This window comes from Choloepus didactylus, chromosome 17 (assembly GCF_015220235.1).
Source record: "Choloepus didactylus isolate mChoDid1 chromosome 17, mChoDid1.pri, whole genome shotgun sequence".
In the NCBI taxonomy this organism is placed as follows: domain Eukaryota; kingdom Metazoa; phylum Chordata; class Mammalia; order Pilosa; family Megalonychidae; genus Choloepus; species Choloepus didactylus.
Window position 1 is genome coordinate 22,036,703 of NC_051323.1, and position 16,516 is coordinate 22,053,218.

The 16,516-nt window shown below is 41.1% G+C and overlaps 1 protein-coding gene across 1 annotated transcript in view; it reads right to left on the bottom strand.

Moving 5' to 3' along the window:
• ANXA4 (annexin A4) overlaps positions 1–4,201 on the bottom strand; it is a 62,753-nt gene extending 58,552 nt beyond the window's left edge. The window contains exon 1 of the mRNA XM_037806966.1: positions 4,053–4,201. The gene's annotated coding sequence lies outside the window, so the exon portion shown is untranslated. The remainder of the gene's footprint in view (positions 1–4,052) is intronic.
• Between the last annotated feature and the right edge of the window lie 12,315 nt (positions 4,202–16,516).

Genomic DNA, 16,516 nt, shown 5'->3' on the forward strand with positions numbered 1-16,516 from the left:
TTCATTGCATGGATGTACCATAATTTAACCAGTCCCTTACTGATAGCTGTTTCCATCTTTTGCTCTGTAGTAGCAAAAAGTTGCTTCCAATCTTTTGCTACTATAAAATGTCCAAATATATATACATATATATATATATATATATAATTCCTAGAATTGAAATTGCTAGAACAAAGCCAAGTGCATTTCAAAATTTTGATAAATATTGCCAAATTTCAGAACAATTCTTAACATGATATCTATTTACCTTCTAGGTATCCATGATTGGGTTTATAGAGATGACTGTGTACCCCTTGAAAGTATATGAAAAATATTAAATGTCTGTTTCTTTTTCTCAAGAAAGGATCCATGGCTTTAATCATATTTTCAAAGGGGTCTGTGACTCTAACAAGGATGAGAACCACTGATGCTGTCCTTGAACAGCATCAAAAAGCAGCTATAACAGAAGTTAAAGCAAAGCAGGACCCTGAACATGCTTTCCTTAGTCCCCTGGAGATGTGTGAGAGGGAGAATGCCCACCAGGCTTACATCTGTAAAGGATGTTCTCCAGGGGAGATGGCTCAGTTACACATAAACCAGGAATGCTTGTTCCTATAACCACAGGTCCCCTGTACAGTTAGCTTCTGGTAATATGTTCATATGTTACCTCTCCAGGCAAGTGAGTGCCTTAACCTAGAGGAATGAATGCACAGTGTCTGGGCAGGGAGTTCTTTCTGAGGATGAGACAGAAGCCCACTGAGGGGTTCCTGCTCTGTGTTACGTCAAGTTGCTCAGGCTCGGTGTTTTCTCTAGGCCTAATGTGCTACTGATGTTGGGGGTGGAATGGAAATCTTTTCCATATTATTTTACAGTCTGCCACTGATGGTGAATATAACATTCACTCAGGTTTTTATGCCAACCAATCTGGACCAAGAAGCAGCGCAGCAATTTACAGACCTCAAACAACTTGAACACTTAAAAAGAAGTGTCCAAGACGGTGGTTCAGGTTCCCATAGCAGAAGCTCTCACTCCAGTTCAAACACAAGCAAAACTAACAAGTTACTCCAAATAAAACCAACAATGGGCATTAGAAATCCTAAATTCCCAGGAAAATTGACCTTAATGTAGTAATCCATCTCAGTTTCAATTAAGTTAAAAAACAAGAGTAATTCTCAATTGTATCAAATGTATCACACAAGTGGAATATGTTAATAATATGGGAGCTTTGTACTTTCTGCATAATTTTTCTGTAAACCTACAACTGCTCTAAAAACTGAAGTCTGTTTTTTTTGCTTTTGTTTTGTTTTATGTTTTTAAACTTTTTTGGAGCCTTTAGGTGGGCTCCAATTAGGTCTCCAGGTATTAAGCAATGTAAGACTATAGGGTGAGTTTGGAGGAAAAACTCTATTGTGTCAGGTCACAAAGGAAATGTGATAATAAGGGCACAAGCACCTTCCCCTGGAGAAAGGAGAAGGTTTTAGCATTTACCACCTTACCTAGAGTCTAAAGACAGGCCTAAATTCCCTTAGGAAGGCCCATATAGTCTCATTAAGGCTTTATTCAATTTATCAAGCATGTACCTTTTCATTTGTGTTTCTAAGGCAAAGTTTCTCAAAGTGAGACCCTAGAAGTACCTGAATTACAATCATCTGTTAAATATGCAGATTCTTGGATCCCACCCCAGTCATACAGTATCAGAATTTTGGGAGATGGGGTAAGAATCTGCATATTGTACAAGCTCCCAGGGGGATTTTGATGCACCCTGAAGTTTAGGAACTATGGCCTTAGAAGTCAACTTAGTTTAAACTTCTATCCTTCATAAGCTCCATCAGAAAAGGGCTGGCCAGTCTTTGTGTGGGCACCTCTAGAGAACTGTCACCCACTCCAAGGCCACCTAGTCTATGGGTTTTAAAAGCCATGTCCTTAAATTTAACCAGAACCCACTATCCATAAAATCCCTATCCAATGTCTGGCTCTGCCTGCCAAAGTCACACAGTAGAATTTATTCCCTCGTGACCATGTCATGTCAAGTCCCTCAGGAATTTCAGGCCACTAACATGCATCCCACACCCATGACAGGCTTCCCTTTCCAGTCTAAGCAGCAACAGTTCTTTTAACCATATCCCACATGGCAGCTTTTCGTCTGTCCACATCAGCTGAGACTTACAAGAAAAAAACTGGAGAGGACAATAAAAACATTTTATCAAGATATTTAGTTTACAAATGAGTAACCCACAGATCCCAATCCCAAAGTACAGATGGAGTCGCAGTGGAGCAAAGAAATAAGAGAACAGGCATTAGTATCTAGCAGTTGGGTTTAAACATCAATTTACAAGTGGTCTGACCTTGACAAACGACCACAACTCCGGTATCTTAGGTTTCCCATCTGGAATATAAGGTTAATAACTCCACCGTAGGTGAAGATTAAATGAGATTGCCTAGGATGACTGTTATTAAATCACTCCAGAGAGGATATCACAGCACTTATCAAATCGGCCTCCACAAGCAGCCCTAATTGCTCCAAAAGCCAACCCTAAAGGGCCAAGTTTGAACCAAATTGCAGTCCAAAGTCCAAACAAAATTTCTTTGCAGTTTCTCGTTTTATATTAAAAAGGCATACAAATTTTGGATTCTACTCCAAAATATAACTGTCATTGTTTTAAATTGTTTTTATCCCCAACTATTTGGGTGAAATTGTCATTCAAGGAAAAAGCCCTTTGTTTTCTCTGTGGTTTCAGTCACTGCTGGGCACACCACCTACCAACCCCAGAGTCACCATCTCTGTTGGGGAAGAGCAGACGGACAAAACCAGGAAAGCAAATGAGTGCCTGGACATGAGTAAAGAAACTAGCCACCAGACATGAGTCTGCGGATGACCAGGAGGCTCAGTCCTCAAAATGCTGAGGCTGGTGTGGCCCGCCTTGCCTCTGCATGTTACTCTCTAAATGCTTTCAGAGAAAAATGATCCCTAACCAAGTGCAACAACATCTAGGAGGGAAATTCATAGATGCCTTTGATACAGTTGTCGTGGTGTGTACGTGTGTGTCTGTCTTAGAGCATGTCCCCAAAGCAACAGGAAGCTGACCTGAGCTGAATGCAGGGGACCAGGCCTCAGGTAGACAGGGCTCTGGGAAGGATACAGGTTTTGGGTGGGCTGTAATTACCCATTTTCTCCTTCCTGTCCCTCTGCTCTCTTGCTTGCTCTTCCACCTCTCCATTGTCTGAGAATTCCCTGGCTCAGCTATTAATAGAGATACTTGCAACATAAGGGGCATATGAGGGGTTCTGGAGTCGATGGGCAGTGGGGTGAATGATTTGGAGGAGGGACCCTTCCCCTTGTCAGTTCAAGAGGGCAGGTGCCTGTCTGGTTCTCCAATGTCCATGAAAGCTGTGGGTCACTCAGGACCCATGATGCTCAAAACAGTTCACAGGAGACTTGCATCTAACTGGGTACCATTAAAGTCCGCAGGGTGTTGAAAAGCAATAGCTTCTTTGGCCCCAAGTCTCCAGGTGGCGAAAACCATGACAAAAGAATGAGAACCCACCACTGGCAGGCCAAGTCATGGACCTCATAATAATAACAGATTCCCAAGTGTGCTGAAAGCATCAGATACGTGAGGAGAGAAAGGGGAAAGAAACCAGGGGAAAGGAGTAAGTATCTTGGGATGGTGGGAAGAAAGAATTAAAAAGTAAAAAACCTAGGTGTTAGACTGAATCAGACCCAGGGAATATGAGTTCAATCCTTTCTTTCTAATGTCCAAGCCCAGCACACTGCATGCCCCGTGCTTTCTCAATAAATAACTGCTGAGGTCTCTGACTGGCATCCTGAGCTGCATAAAGTGCTCTCGACGTTTCTTCGGATGGCGCTGGTGGGTAAGGGCCGAGTTTGCCTCCCTCTGGCCACCCGGGGCGAGTCCCGGCCCCGCCCGCAGGCCCCGGGGGCGATCCGCCGGCAGCCGGCACCCCTCCAGGCGCAGCGAAGGATCGGGCCACCGCGCGAGGCGCTCTCGGGCCGCGGCGCGCCCTTCTCCCAGCCCAGAATAAACCCACCCCGGGCCGGGGGCTTCCCTTACCGCTGGGTGCCGAGGCGGGGCCGCAATCGTCCCCTGCAGCCGCGGAGATCACACCCTCGTGGAGGGCCGGGCTGCGGGTCTTATCCGGGCTGGACCCGCCCCGCTTCGGGGTGGAGACTGAGCCCGACTGAGTTCCTGGTTGTGCCTCTGCCCACGGGACCGGAAAATCCTCTCCCGGGCGAAGCGCACCTGGCGCCTCCCGCCTGCTCTCGCCTCTCGGCGCGGGGGCTGCAGTCGGCGGGGCTCCTGCGCCTCGTTCTCCTCCCCGGAGCGCACAGCCCGCCCGGTGCCGCGCAGCCCCGCGCCTCCCCTGCAGCGAAGGAGAAGTTTGCCTTTCCGGGCCTCTCGCTGTCCGGGCGGGCCCTCGCCCTCCGAGGTCCGAGGCCCCGCGGCCTCTCGCGCTCGCTCTCGGGGTCCCCCTCCGGTGGGCTGAGCTCAGAGCCGGCCTCTTGCCGCGAATCAAAGTTTCCTTCCCGGGAAACTGCAATTTCTCTCAACAGCTGAGCTCACGCCAAGTTTTTGGTCGGAAAAGTAGACAGTAAAATCAGAATGGCACTTTTCATTTCCCTCTTACACATTAAAATATGCATTCCAAAAAGTTTCCAGCCGTTCCACCTCTCCCTTATGGAAAATGAGTTCCCATTTCTTGTGTGCCCTGCAGGCCCGCCGGGGAAACCCTTGGGGATAGGAGTTAGACGCCCCAGATCTATTTCTCTTCGATCTGTAAATTACAATGGCTCAGTACTTGTCAGTAGCACCAGCTTCCTGCCTTGGCGCATGGCTCCCCACTTTGTAAAAGAATTTGATGTGTTCGTAATCTGCTCCCCTACTCGACACAAGCTCCTTGAAGACAAAGACTTGGTCTACGTCATCTTTGCACCCATGCCCAGTACAGTTTCTAGCACATAATAGGTGATCAGTAAGATTTTAACTGAGGACAAATAGCTTTTGGGAATGTGTTTCCTCCCCAACAGAACAAAATCCAAGCCTTCTAGCTGGAGAGGTAGCATTAAATTATTTCATTAAGATGTAGCTAAAGGAGATGGTTTAACATGGTTAAGAACGTGGGTTTTAGGATCAGACCGATTTTCAAGATCTGGCTCTACCCCTTTCATTTGTTTGATCTTGGGCAAATAACTTAAAAGTTTTTGAGTTTCAGCTGGTGAACTAACCTTGATGAAACAAAACTAACAGGACAAACATAAAAAAAAAATGAAACGAGGATAATGCATTTTCTCAGAGAGATTAGAGAGGCTATAGGAGTCCTTAATAAATAACAGGCTGCACTAAAAATAAAAGTTAGGGAATATAGCTGAAGGTGTTGGTGCCCTGCCAAGATCACCTTTACTAATGGGTGCACCCACTCCCCAACTCACAGCTGCCTCCTTCTCCAGACAACTGCCCTTGGATGAGGTCAGGGAGGCCACAGCCAGAGGCTAATATGTATAGGGTATGAAAGGTTGGGGATAAATCTGCAGTACCCTTCATACTCCAGAGCAAAGAGAGAGATCAGGCTGAGGCTAAACTTGAGCAGGAACCACATCTTTTCTCAGCTTCTTCCCCTGCCCTATCCTAACTTCCCTCACTTACTTAATGGTTTCCCTTGAGAAAACGCCCTAGCTAAAGCATTTGCACTAGTTTGGGCTCTGCGTCCAGGGAATTGATCTAAGACAGACTATTTAAAAAATTAATAGTTGATATTAAAGACTCAAAGGAGCATTTAAAGAGAGCAGAATGAGCATATGTATTTACTTCAGTTCCCTCATGAAATTCAACTAAAACAATAGTAGATTTTCTTTATTAGAAATGTAGGTTTACAGAAAAATCGTGCATAAAATACACAGTTCCCTATACTGTCTTATTTATTTATTTAATGCATACTTTTATTGTGAACTTTAACATATTTACAGAACAGCGATAACTTTCAAAGTACGATTTAACAAATAGTTAGAGAGCAAATTTCAAAGAATGTCGTGGGTCACAGTTCCACAAATTAAGCTATTTCCGTTATTGTAAAACATAACATACATACAGAAAGGTGTTAACTTTTGATGTACAGCTCAACATACTGCCTTATTTATTAACACCTTGCATTAATGTGGGACATTTGTTACAATTTATGAAAGAACGTTTTTCTAATTGTTCCAGAGGATCTCTGGAAGTGGGGAGCACTAGGTGTAGTCAAGGTGTTCTGTTTATCTAAGGCCACCTAACAAATCACCCCAAAACTAGTGACTTCAAACCATCACCATTTTACTTTATCTCATGATTTTGTAGGTCCAAATTTGGACAGGGCTTGGCTGGATAGTTCTTCTGTTCCATGTGGAATCAACAAGATCACTTGGCGGTGTTGAGCTGGCAGATGGCAAGTCTGGAGGGTGCACTCACAGCTGTGGCTCCTGGCTGGGACGTTTGGAAAGCTGGTCTCAGCTGGCACCGTCACCCAAAGCACCTACACATGCCCTCTCCAGCATGGCAATCTCAGGGTGGTCAGATTTCCCACTTGGAGGCTCAGGGCACCAATATAAAATATCTCAAGCACCCAGGCAGAAGCTACGAGGCTTCCTGTGATCTGGGCTGGGAAGCCCCTGAACATTACTCCTACAGCATTCTGTATGTCACCCAAGTCACTAAGGCTGGGCCAGATTTAAAGGAAGGGGATTGGTCTCTCTCCCTGAATGGGGAAAGTGGTGCAGAGTTTGAGGCCATCTTTAATCTACCTTACAAGGCCGGGGGCCATACTGAAATTGGAGATCCATATGAAGCTTAATATGATGGATTTTGAGCCACTCGGTATTCTTCTTCCCTGAGGCTCCCAGAACGCTGGCAGTCAGGTTTGTACTCTCTAGGATAGGGAGTTTGGAATACTCTTCTCTGGGGAATCTAAGAGAAAAGACCTAAAGATACTGTCATCAGTTACTCAAAAAAAGAGCCCAGCTCCCACAGTGGTCGATCCCCAGCAGGCATTTCAGATCTCACTCTTAGGATTGCCAGGCAAAATACGGGACACTCAGTTAAAGTTGAGTTTCAGATAAATAAAAAATATTTTTTAATTAAAATATAAGATACTTATATACCGTAAGCATTCCCTAAATATTGCACAGGACATATTTATATTAAAAATGGTTGTGTAAAATTTGAATTTAATCAGGTTTAGTTTTATTTGCTTTGCTAAATCTAGCACTACTCATTCATACGAGCAAACAGCTAAAGATCATCAGAATTTAAAGGGAGGATCTGACATGAAACACAGAACCCAAAACATATAAACAAACAAGAAAATGGAAACTTGGAAGAAATAGACTATATGAAAATAGGAAAACTTTGAAAGATCTGTTTTTGATCTCCTCTGAGAAATGAGTTATTACAGCCATAAAAATAGAAAGGATACTTTAAAAAGGAACCACTCAGAGAACCCAAATGAGGTCTTTCAAATTAAAACTATGATAGCAAAAATGAAAAATTTAGCAGATTAGTAAGAAGAAAGTTGAGGAAGTATCCAGAACATATAGCCAAAAGTCAAAGAGAAGGGTACAGGGTAAGAAAGGATTAAAAAATTAGAAAGCCAGCCCAGGAGTTCTGGGAAACAGAGGGGAAAAAATCAATTGTAGAATTCGTTTTTCTTTTTTAGAACTAAAGTACTTAAGTTTTACATTGAAAGTGTTCACTGAGCACAGCACAGTGGACAAAAACAGAACTGCACCAAAGCACATTGTGATAAAATTTCAGAAGTCTGCAGATAAAGAGAAGACCCTGCAAACATCCAGAGAGAAAAATAAAGTTTAATACAAAGATTAAGAATCAAAACAGCATCTGATTTCTCAATAGCAACAAATGAAATGGGAAGCCAATGGGATTCTGAGGGAAAATTATTTCCAACATAAGTTCCCAAACCCATCCGAACAATCGGTCAAGTGTGAAGGTAGAATAAAGATATTTTCAGACATGAAAGATTTCAAAAAAATTACTTCCCATGTATCTTTTGTCAAGGTTTCAGTGGTGTGTTACACCAACACCAAATCAAGGAAGGAAACTGAGAAGATTAAAATAAAAAAGTGAATAGCAGAATGGACAATGAAAATTGAATAGTGGGGATGGATGGCTAGTTAACACTATAATTATTGATTTCTATTTTCCTTAACTGTGGAGTACAGCGAACATTTATATAAGTGCTTACTATGTGCCAGTCACTATTCTAAGTGCTTTTTGTATACAACATGAATCAGTTACTTCTCACAGCAGCTGTATGAGTTATGTTCTTGCCTGGAGTAGGTGTCAGTAAGTATTACCATTGACAATCATTTATTAATTCAACAAAATTGTATTAAATTTCCTATGGCAGATTGCCTTTTCCAGAAATGGCTGCAATAGTTTGTCCAGTCCCGCATGAGCTCCCCCAAACCCTGCCATAACCCCATCAAGAAATGGCATCTGTATTCCCTACCCCTGAACCAGGTGGGCTTCTGGGACCACACAACAGGAGGCATTTTTATGTAACCTCCAAGGCAGGGTCATACAAGGTGATTCAGCTTCCCTCTAGTTCTCTCTCTCAGGACATACGCCTTTGGAGCCCTGAGCTGAAGTATAAGAACAGCTGCCCTGAAGCCACCATGCTGCAGAGCACACATGGAGGAAAAGAAAGATTCCAAGGAGTCCCAGCTGTTCCAGCCCCCTGAGGGTTGAATTTTCTCAGTCCAGGTGCCCGACATGTCCCTCATCCACTGTCCCTGCAGCCACCTGGTAGACCCTGGGAGATCACCTAGCTGAGCCCAGTCAATCACCAGAGTCATGACAGATAAAAACAAGACAAATTTGGGGGTAGTTTTTTTATGGAGCGGTAGATAACCACAACATTTTCAGATAAAGTGGAGTTTTAGCCCAGACTTCTGAATCTCTCCTCCCAATACTGATTGCACTGGCACAGGAATGTAAAAAGGGGGGGGAATTTTTTACCCTAAGTGGCAATGAAAATTGAATAGCAGGGATGGATGGTTAGTTAACACTTAAATTATTGATTTCTTATTTTCCTTAACAGTAGAGTACAACGAACATTTATATAAGCACTAACTATGTGCCCGAGATGGCAATCTCAAGAGGACGGCCGGGTCATATCCAGTCTGGCCTCTGGTCAGGAAGGGGGTGAGGTTAGAACACCATCTGCCTCTTAGAACAGTGGCTTTGCAAAGAATTGAGCAGGATTCTTGTAGGGGTGATGTTCCTTGCCAGATGACTCTTCCCACAATCCTTTTAGGTTCCTGGAAGGCAACCAGCCCTCCAGTCTAAGTTATGAGAGAAAGATGCTAACAGCCAAATAGACAGGCAGGATGCCAAGAAGAATTAGCTCATCTTATTTGGGAACAAATGCAAAGCATGGATAAAACTTTCAAATTTCAAGGATGAGTAAGCATAAAAAAATATATAGAACCATGAAAAAAATCTGGAATGTGCGAAAAGAAAGCATAGCACCAAAAAGGCAGAAGAAGAAATTAATTTTTTAGAGTTTTATAATATGAAACTGAAGTAAATTTTACTTTGCTTCTATGTCTTAGTCTTAGATAGATGAAACAGATTAAAAAAAATGGAAGGAATATGAATAATTTTAAGCATTGGTATAATTAAGAGTTATGGATTGAACTCCATACTCAACAGAGAAAGCACTTTCTTTTCAGTCATCCACTGAATATTTACTAAAACTAATGAAATATTTATTTGCAAAGAAAATCTCATTAAACTTCAAAATAAGAATAGGAGTTTGAATCCCAGCTCCACTATTTATTATCTGGTAACCTTAAGAAAGCCACTTATCTTCTCTTTGCCTCAGTTTACTCATCTGTAGACTGGGGATAATGATAGGACCTACTTGAAAGGCACTATATTATGAGGATTAGATGACTTAATATATATAAGACTTTTTGAAGAGTGCTTGGCCCATTGGAAGCTCCTATGTTAGTATTGGCTATTTTTCTGACTGACAGTTAAATAAAATAAAATATCAATAAAACTCTTAACCAATCACTCCCTTCCCCAATCAACAGCATTGGCTACCACCTAATAATATAAATACCGTATTTGAGGGCTTTAAGGGAAGTTAACTTTGACACCATCTTTCACAATAATCTTCCATCGTCTCCTAGAATCCACTGATGTCAAAGAAAAAGAGTGATACCAAACTGATTCTTGTTTGTTTGTAGGTAATATAGTTTTTCACATTAGAAAACTTTAAGAGTTACTCTTTCCCCTCGGGGGAGTCAGTACTGCTTCATCAGTACTGATTGGCATTTTTAAGTCTGTTCAGTCTAAAGACTTGAATCTTCTCTGAACTCAAAAACTTCTATTACTTTATTGATTATTTTCCTCTTCCATTATCTCCATTCTTTCATTCTGGAATTTCTATTTGATGCTGTGGGAACTTTGGGCTCTTTCCATGCCACTTCGCCTCCCTTTCTTTTTTTCTTTTGTCTTTTAGTTTTGAGTTTGAAGAGAATCCTTAGGCTTGATCTTAGAAGCTCACTGAATTCATTTTCAGTTGTATCCCTTCTGCTCAGTCCCGCTACTGAATTTTTTAAAAAATCGCTTCTATTTTCATCAGTGATACATGTATATAGTCTTAAAAGGCAAACAGTTCTACAGGGTTTGTTCCAAAAAGAAAAAAGCAGTCTTGCACCCTCCAGTTCTCTCCCCTTTCTCTGTCAGGCAACCAGTGCTGTATTAGGCACCAGGGAAAGAACAGTGAGAAGGGGACAGAGCGGAAGGGAGCCAGGCCCAGTGTTGGTGACAGCTCTGCCTTCTATGACCAGCACTTGTCTTCTTCTTTCCCCCAGCTTGTACCTCCGCAATCATGACCGGGCAGATCTCCACCTCCATGGAGGAGGCAACACCACAGCTTGCTTCCCTCCCGGCCTGGGCTCCGAGGGCATTTAAGCCACAGCATGAGCAACATGCCTGAGATTTGTGCAACCATTTGATTAAGGTCCTCTTTGGTACTGTACTAATCTTTATTCAGTGAACTTCACTGGTGTTTGGCAACAGGTATTGTCCAATTTATCTCCCTTCTAGATATTAGGATGTCAGAACTTCACGTTTGCCCACTGGACAGGCATAGAAAGCAAAGGAGATAAATCCTCTACCAGGATATAGTCTAGTTTTCTTCAGGAAATACATCTAAGAAATAGCAATGACATTTGCTATTTCTGTTCTTCAGTGCTTCAAAAGAGGAGCAACCTTTTTGTTCCTTCCTCCAAACCTGTTTTAGTTAATATGAGCAGCTGCTGACCTTATTTGACCACTGGGGAGGTTAATTATTTGCATTATATCAATATAAACCTCAGGATCATTTGATAATCAAAAAACAGTGTATTTGCACATCCTTACTTCCAGGGAAGTGCCCCACCTCCATCCCTCATCCCACTCAGCAGCACAGCAGCTGACAGGGAAGATATTTTCCCTTCAAGATTATTGACTTTACTTTTCAACATCTGCTCCTCTAGCTTGTACCTTTCCTGTCGCTGGGCTGCAGCTCACATATAAACCTTGTCAAATCAAACCGTCACTGTAAACATTAGCTCGGGTCATAGGAATGAGCACATCCTCATTTGTTTTCACAAATGCTCCAGGTGGATGTGGATGTCCCTGATGTGACTGTAGTTTAGTTAGCAAACACAAAAACACAGCAAGCAGCTGTAAATAGCACGGTATGATAACCCATCTTTTAAATATATATATATATATATATATATATATATTTTTTTTTTTTTGTAGAGAGGCTTTCAGCTAAAGCTGAGATTGTGGCCACTGCTAGATTCAGGCCATTCTGGAAAAGTCTGGCAAGTTGGTGGGAAACATCCACCAGAGGCCTGCGAAGCCTCCTGGGAGAAGGAAAAAGGAGCCAGGGAGGATGAACATAATTAATAAAGACCCAGTCATTGCAGAGAAATCAGGATCCCAAAAACAGAACAAGAACCCCAGCTCCAGGAAATAAGGCTCAAATCTGATGGAATCAAGCCAAGCCTCATTCTGTTCACTTCTGCCTCCTGGTAGACACAGATCGGCCTATTGATGACAGCAGCTGAGTCTTGAATTTGAATATAGACAGTGACATCGTGGTTGCTGGCCCCCCCCGAATGTCACCTCAAACCCATCTACCTAAAAGGCAGATCTTGGAAGCCCTGATGGAGACACAATTTTGTCTTACCCAGCTACACTTTCTCATTATCACTACAGGATAGGGAGAACAAACATATAAATTAGTGGGACCTGCTCCCTTTCCTGCACTTCAGGCGTTGCTAATGGGTCATCATCGATCACTCCTAAGCAGCAGGCACTACCGCAGCTGCTAGGTCGGCCCCGCTTCTACAGATTCTGCCGCTAAAGAGACAACGAGCCCAAATGGATTTAGACAGTTGCTTGCTCACAGCACAGCAGGCAGATGAGCTTCACATTTGCACAGGGTCCCCTTGTCCCCGAGTCCCCTGGGGGCGATGCAGAAGCAGGCTCAGGTAGATACTGGGCACACAGGGGCTGTGTCACAGCTTAGGGACATTGAGCCTGAGAAACCCCATAGGGAAAAAAAATGAATCTTGATAATACCATAAATGAGAATCAATTATTGATGGGCTGAAAGGAAAAACAATAAATGTTTTTCTTAAATTAAATTCAGTTTTATTGAAATATATTCACATATCACACAATCATCCATGGTGTACAATCAACCGTTCACAGTACCATCATATAGTTATGCATTCATCACCCCAATCTATTTTTGAACATTTTCCTTACATCAGAAAGAATCAGAATAAGAATAAAAAATAAAAGTAAAAAAAGAACACACAAATCATCCCCCCATCCCACCCTATTTTTCATTTAGTTTTTGTCCCCATCCCTCTACTCATCCATCCATACACTAGATAAAGGGAGTGTGATCCACAAGGCCTTCACAATCACACTGTCACCCCTTGTAAGCTACATTGTTATACAATCATCTTCAGGAGTCCAGACCACTGGGTTGGGTTGGAGTTTCAGATATTTACTTTTAGCTATTCCAATACACTAAAACCTAAGAGGTGTTATCTATATAGTGCATAAGAATATCCACCAGAGTGACCTCTCAACTCCATATGAACAATAATTGTTTCTGAAGAAAACATAAGTGTATATCTTCATGACCTCGGGGTAGGTAAAGATTTCTAAAACAGAACACGGAAAGTGCTAATGATAAAGGGAAAATAATAATAAATCTAATTATATTAAACTTAGAAATTCTGTTCATTAAAACACATCATTAAGGGAGTGAAAAAGCAAGTCTTAGAGTGGGATATTTACAATACATGGATCAAAGAAAGGATTAATAACAAGAACATATAAAGAATCCCATAAAACAAATTACAATCATAAAAAATTGTAGAACAAAAGAATCGTGAGAAACATATTTTCATGGTCTCAAAGAATTGTCTCACTAGGTATTTATCAACAATAAAGGGGAAAATAGTAACTTTACAGTGGAGACACCTGGCAGACACCACAAATAAGTCATAGTGACATCAAGTATTTGCAAAGTCCCCTCGAGGGACTGGGGAGAAATGTGGAAATATTAAACTTCCCCACCTGGGAAATTACTGATATTCTCACAGGCATTGAGGACTACCAATTTAATAGGTCAAGCCCTTGATCTTGGGGCTTGCCCTTATGAAATTTATTCCTGCAAAAGAGAAGCTGAGTCTACTTATAATTATGCCTAAGAGTCACCCCCAGAGAACCTTTGTTGTTCAAATGTGGCCTCTCTCTCTCTCTAAGCCAACACTGTAGATGAACTCACTACCCTCCCCCCTACATGGGACATGACTCTCAGGGGTTAAGTCTCCCCGGCAACGTGGGACATGGCTCCCGGAGATGAGCCTGCCTCTGGCATCATGGGATTGAGAAAGCCTTCTTGGACCAAAAGGGGGAAGAGAAATGAAACAAAATAAAGGCTGAGAGATTTCTAATGAAGTTGAGAGGTCTCTCTGGAGACTATTCTTACGCACTATATAGATATCCCTTTTTAGTTTTTAGTGTATTAGAATAACAAGAAGGAAATATCTGAATCTGTTGAACTGTAATCCAGTAGCCTGGATTCTTGAAGATGATTGTATAACTATATAGCTTTTACAGTGTGACTATATAATTGTGAAAACCTTCTGACTGACACTCCCTTTATCCAGTGTTTGGACAGATGAGTAGAAAACAAAGACAAAAAATAAATAAATAATAGGGGGGTATATGGAGTATGGGATGTTTGGGGTATTCTTTTTTATTTTTATTTTTATTTATTTTTGGAGTAATGAAAATGTTCAAAAATTGATTGTGATGATGAATGCACAGCTATATGATGATACCAGGCATCACTGAGTGTACACTCTGGATGATTATCTGATATGTGAATAGATCTCAATAAAATTGCATAAAAAAGTTCCTTCTGGTATGATGCACTTTAGGAGAAGGCAACATCATTTCTTGCAAAAATGCATAACTTGAATTTATTCATGAGGAAACATGAGGTAAACACACACTGAGGGCATTTTATAGGAAAACCAGGAAGTACTCTTCAAAAGTGTTAGTCATGAAAGACAAAAAAAAAAAAAAAAAAAAGAGGGACTGTCCCAGATTAATGAATATTAAGGAGACATGACCAACTCAGTATAATGCAAACTACTACATTGAATCCTAGTCCAGAAAAAAACATTAGTGAGACAATGGATGAAAATTTAATAAAGTCTGTAGATTAGTAGTCATGTTAACTTCTTGATTTTGATCATTGGACTGTAGTTACAGAAGATATTAAGATACCCAGCTGGGTGAAGGGAATATGGGATATTTGGTACTATTTTTACAAAAGTCTGAAATTATTTCAAGATGAAAACATTCAAAAGCAAAGAAAAAATGAAATATTTTGTAAAGTGCTTTTTCAAGTATTTTTCAGAAAAATTGGCAGAAACTTGAACACACACTTTACAAAAGAGGATCTCCCGGTGGCCAACAGAGCACAAGAAAAGTGCTCAACTTTATTAGTCATCAGAGAAATGCAAATTAAAACCCTGGCGAGATAACACTGCACACACCAGAATGTTTAAAATGGAAAAAAAAAAAAAAAAGCTGTATCAAATGTTGGAAAGTTGGAGTGCCACTCCTATACACTGCTGGTGGGAGTATAAATTGATTTAACCATTCCAGGAAACAGTTTGGCAGCATCTATTAAAGCTGAACAAACCTATACCCTGTGACTCAGCAATGTGTACATAAAGTTCATCAAAAGACATTTTCAAAAATGTTTATGGCAGCATTATTTGTAGTAGCCAGCAACTGGAAACAATATAGTTGTTTATCAGTAATGGAATGGATCATTAAATGGTGGTATATTCATATGATTGAACACTATACAGCAAGAGAAAGAACAAGTGTATACAACAACATGGCTGTGTTTCTCAAATACAACACTGAGTGATACAAGCCAGACACCAAAGAGTACCTGTTGTACGATGCTTTTCAGTGAAGTTCAAAAGCAGGAAACCATCTATATTCTTAGAAGTCAGGATAATGGTTACCCTTGAAATGGGGGCTTCTGGGGTTTTAGTAATATTCTGCTACTTGTTCTGGGTGCTAGTTTCACTGTGTGTTCACTTTGTGAAAATTCACTGAGCTGTACACGTTTCTGTATGTATGTTATGCTTCCATAAAAAGTTTACATTAAACACATCATCTCTCAGTAGAAGCCACTGCATTACTCTAACATGGTAATAAAGACACAGCTAGTGCAGGCTGACAATTTAACTCCTGAGCTGAAGAGTCCTTTTATTGGTTCCTTGGGAAAATTTATTTTCAAAACAAATGATTGGTATCACTGAAGGATTTTGATAATTTTCTCAGCTGCAGCCTAACAACTGTGTAATAAAAGGACTTCAGAAGCACCAAACCATGAAGCAATAGCTAAACATATTTTAAAGAATTTCATGCATTTACACATTTGGGAGAAAATATTATTAAAATTCTAGGTAAAACGAACAGACTCTTAAAATGCTGTTTCTTTCTTAAAAATAAACGGTGTTTTGATTTTACCAGAAAAATGCAAAACACAAGGCCATGAACAATTAAGAGTTGAATTTAGCCTCTTCGACTGCACATGCTCCCTGCTTCTCCCCTGTTTGCACTCCTTGGGTCATTAGATTCTTCAAGTCATGGGGAGCTGACTTTTGAAAGTAAACAAGAGAACGTACCAGCATGATGGAAATGTTTTATGTCCTAACTGAAGTTGTGATTACGCTGCTGTCATACTCATTGAACTGTACCCTTAAAAATCTGTCTTTAATGGTATGTAAATTATGCACCAGTTTTTTTAAAAAAAATGAACACAGAAATGATTAATAGTTTTAGGTTACCTGAAGACAGAATCTTTATGTTATAAATTAGGACCCTTGAGTATTTCCCAGATGAGT